Here is a 4,650-nt window from a genome sequence, read left to right as displayed (position 1 = left end):
TGGGACCGCCTCTACCGCCATGACTGAATCATTGAAGGTCCACGTCCGATTCCCTATGTCGGGTACTAAACTCATGTTCGTCCAAAAATCTATACCGAGAATTAGTGGGTATTTCAGGTTTGGTACTACTAGGAAATCGACCATCCTAACTTTATCGCACAACTCTACTGGTAATGATACACATCCCAACGCAGGTAATTTGTACCCATCCGCTAAAGAAACAGTAATAGATTTAGTGACATCCAGTTGCATGTTCAGTTTAGCAAAGCGTGCCCATAAATTGGCATCCAACAACGATCTTGTTGCCCCAGAATCAAGAAGCCCCACAGATTCTATTCCCAGAATAGTGATCTTAATATATGGACGCCTGTCAGCGTTACTGCACTGGCACAAGGGCAGGGATGGCCGAATGTCGCTTCCTCTTATCGTTGCCAGCCATGCCTGCCATTCGGGATTGTCTCGACTGGACTGATGGGGCGAATACGAGCTGCGTCCTAAGCTCGTCCCCCACTGGAGTTTCCCTTCTTTTGTGGACACGTACATTCCTCCGTGGTTACTTCTTTTGTACCACAGCGTTCACAAAAGGGGTTTTTCGTCTGTTTACACCATCGGTGCGAATGACCTGGTTGGTCGCAATTCCAACAAGTACCCCTGATTTTCGGTCTCTCAGATCCCCCTTTCATGGGGCATTTATCTGACGAACTATCTCTACTGCACATTGATCCTGTTGGTGCTTCCGCAAGGTTCAATGCTGGCGCAACTCTTCGAGAAATAGGCGAATAAGCCAAATCAGGTTCTAAAACGGATCTTCTTGAGGGAGGTGGACGGTGAGTCTGAATCCGCCAACGCGTCGCTTCTATTCGTCGCCCTTTCTCAACAAGATCGTCCAACCGCGACACCTCGTGCAAGGAGAGGCGATCTAAATAGTATGGGTGGAGGTTACGCATAACGACCCGGAGCATCTCTGTCTCACTAGGCCTGGTAGGAAGACGATGAAAATAATTCCGCATGATCGCGATAAATATTCCCATTGGTTCATCATCTCCCTGTGTCCTGGCCCGTATCTCCTCCCATAAACGTTCAGTGTAATCTTGAGGCTCGAATTCAGCCTTCATTTCCTGAACTACCTGGTCCCAAGTCGTTGCCTCGCGCCTAATTGCCTTATACCAGATCAGTGCTCTGCCAGTAAATAAGTCATAAGCCGATGCAAAGAGGTCGTCATCATTAGTATTTCGGGCTACCTTCATTTCCTCTATAGCTTCAAGGAAAGCATGGACACTTAGCCCTTGACCATCCCCTGAGAATTTTACTCCCCATTCCTTCATTGGAATTTGTTTCCTTTTGGAAACCCCGGTTGCCGCTGGAGATTCCGTCTGATGCGTGTCACACGAAGGAAGCTGAATTTGGGAACGCTCATTGAATGTTTGCAAACAATTAACAGCCTCTTTCAAATACGCTAATCGTGTATTCTCATGCTGCTGGTCCCCCACAGGAGCGAGTGTCAATTTGGACAGCAGCTCCGCTATAGTCCCTTCTAATTGTCGCCCTATAATCCCCTCGCGACTTCCTGTAAACTGGGATACTTGCAAGTTTATGGCCGCCAATATAACACGTTCTTGGGCGAAAGGCTGGACTAAAAGCCCTTCCGACACCGGATACCCAATTAGCCCTTGAGCACCTTCCTGTTCGCAACGACACTCCTCTAAACAGGCCCAAAGGTATGCACATTCGTCAGCTAATTCGTCTCTTTCCTTCCATGACTCTTTATCAGTGTCCATAGGTCTTATCCGATTAATCCTACTGGTCACATGCTGGAGGCCGGTATCTATTCTTTTAATATCCCCTGGGGCTGGTAGGTCGCCTAAGGCAGCTATCCTTGCCTTCAGTGTCTGTACCTTCTCACGACAAACCCCCAACTCGCTAAGAGTAGACGTAAATTCGGTGGGAAATACCGCCTTTCCTTCTCTTTCTAATTTGAGAATAGGTCTCAGTTTCTTCCTCAGCTCCTCTACTGATCCCCCATCCGATAGGCGCCTGACCCTAGCTTCGTACTGAAGTTCGTCTTTGTTTAACCTACCTACATCCATGGTACACAGGATAACCAAAGAGAAAGGCAAGGGAACAAGGAAACGAGAAGGTAAAGAGAAACAAGGATCAATAGGGAACACTAAGAGTTAGTCCTCAACTCTCCTATTTAGGATAAACAAAATAAAGACTGTATATGGATACTACAGACTAGATTTACAATAAAAAAGATATACTTCTCTCTAAAGACCACCCTTCGGGCCCCACGTTGGGCGCCAAACTGTTACGCTCCCCGATGGGGAAGGCAAAGCAGTGCCACTAGCTCAGTGAAGAAGGGGTGGGGAAGGGCGGTTTATAGTTGCCTTGAGCGCCACGCTGTTGTTTCGAGTGAAATAAGTACCGGTTTCAAGGGGATAAATGAAGATAAATAAAAGAAAATAAAATAATAAATGATTAAACAAATGGTGTAGGGATAGAGGATGTTTATGGGCTGGTAAGAGTAGGTTCTTGGGGGTACAGCAGCGAAAACCCCCAATACCCGGAATAGTAGGTTGGCTGGAGTAAAAGAGAGAACAGTAACTATAAGGAAGCAGGAATTTAATTTAATTTAGATTTACGGAGCAATCAGTCATCGTGTAATGCACCAGCTACAGCAGGTCATACTCACTTCAATATCAGAATAGGCTATTTTATGATCTATAACAGAAAATATAATGCTTGGTTAGCAATTCTTGAACATGAATATTATATTAGTTATACAAACAAAGCTTGGAATTAAATTAATGGGCCCAGCTGACCAAAGAATATTTTCAACACATTGTATACATTTAATAAGAAAAATAAATAAATTTAAATAATAATAATAATAATAAAAAAAACTTCAGTTCGGAATAATAACAGATTCAAACTTTGTCAAATTGTCCAATCTCCATTACCTTTGCTACCACCAGCGCTGGGGTTCACTCACCGCTCCTTTTAAATTCAACTTGAATTGGGCAGACGCCTGGTTCTCTACTCTTGCCTGTACGCCTTTAGAGTTTTCGTTCTCTCGGTACACGATAAATCCTCCTGCAAGCGAGTTTTCGTTTACTTTTCTTCACCAGCTATCCAAAGGCTCAACTTACTTCGCCAGCGTCAGAACCAACTCTGTTCGGTTCGCAACTTTTTTTTTTCCTCATCTGCTCCCACTGCCTTCTGTACTCCTGGATTTTCTCTCTTCTTTTGTTTCCGCTCACTTTTGGTCTTCTAATCCTTTCTTTTCCCAACTATTACTAAGCCTAATTTTTTTTTTTATTACACAAAATCAAATTCACTTCATTAAGAGGTGCATTACAAATGACTGACCCCCCTCTCAACAAAAAAAAAAATATTATTTATTTATATATTTTGGTTTTTGTCTGTATAAATAATCACTGCCTCTCTCTCTTCCACCAGACTGACTGACCTAGCTATTATTTTCTTTTTAACCCCTAACACTAGACTTTGAAAGGACCACCTTATGCTCACATTTAACCATGTTGGCGACTCAATAGACTTAGATAGGACAACCTTACACTAACATTTAACCATGTTAGCGACTCAATAGACTTAGATAGGACCACCTTACGCTCACATTTAACCATGTAGGCGACTCAATAGACTTTGATAGGACCACCTTATGCTCACATTTAACCATGTTGGCGACTCAATAGACTTAGATAGGACAACCTTACACTCACATTTAACCATGTTGGCGACTCAATAGACTTAGATAGGACCACCTTACGCTCACATTTAACCATGTAGGCGACTCAATAGACTTTGATAGGACCACCTTATGCTCACATTTAACCATGTTGGCGACTCACTAGACTTAGATAGGACAACCTTACACTCACATTTAACCATGTTGGCGACTCACTAGACTTAGATAGGACAACCTTACACTCACATTTAACCATGTTGGCGACTCAATAGACTTAGATAGGACCACCTTATGCTTACATTTAACCATGTTTACCACTTACTAGACTTTGAAAGGACCACCTAATGCTCACATTTAACCATGTTGGCGACTCAATAGACTTAGATAGGACCACCTTATGCTCCGATTTAACCATGTTGGCGACTCAATAGACTTAGATAGGACAACCTTACACTCACATTTAACCATGTTGGCGACTCACTAGACTTAGATAGGACAACCTTACACTCACATTTAACCATGTTGGCGACTCAATAGCCTTAGATAGGACCACCTTATGCTTACATTTAACCATGTTTACCACTTACTAGACTTTGAAAGGACCACCTTATGCTCACATTTAACCATGTTGGCGACTCAATAGACTTAGATAGGACCACCTTATGCTCCGATTTAACCATGTTGGCGACTCAATAGACTTAGATAGGACAACCTTACACTCACATTTAACCATGTTTACCACTTACTAGACTTTGAAAGGACCACCTTATGCTCACATTTAACCATGTTGGCGACTCAATAGACTTAGATAGGGCCACCTTATGCTCACATTTAACCATGTTGGCGACTCAATAGACTTAGATAGGACAACCTTACACTCACATTTAACCATGTTAGCGACTCAATAGACTTAGATAGGACCACCTTATGCTCCGATTTAA

At 43.0% G+C, this 4,650-nt stretch overlaps 1 pseudogene; it reads left to right on the top strand.

Moving 5' to 3' along the window:
* The first annotated feature begins 2,897 nt into the window (after nucleotides 1-2,897).
* On the top strand, nucleotides 2,898-3,498 carry LOC141455246 (uncharacterized; annotated as a pseudogene).
* Nucleotides 3,499-4,650: the final 1,152 nt, after the last annotated feature.

The sequence above is a fragment of the Rhodnius prolixus genome, unplaced genomic scaffold (assembly GCF_049639745.1).
Source record: "Rhodnius prolixus isolate KJV_2025 unplaced genomic scaffold, Rpr scaffold_39, whole genome shotgun sequence".
Lineage (NCBI taxonomy): Eukaryota > Metazoa > Arthropoda > Insecta > Hemiptera > Reduviidae > Rhodnius > Rhodnius prolixus.
This window is presented reverse-complemented; position numbering and strand designations above follow the sequence as displayed.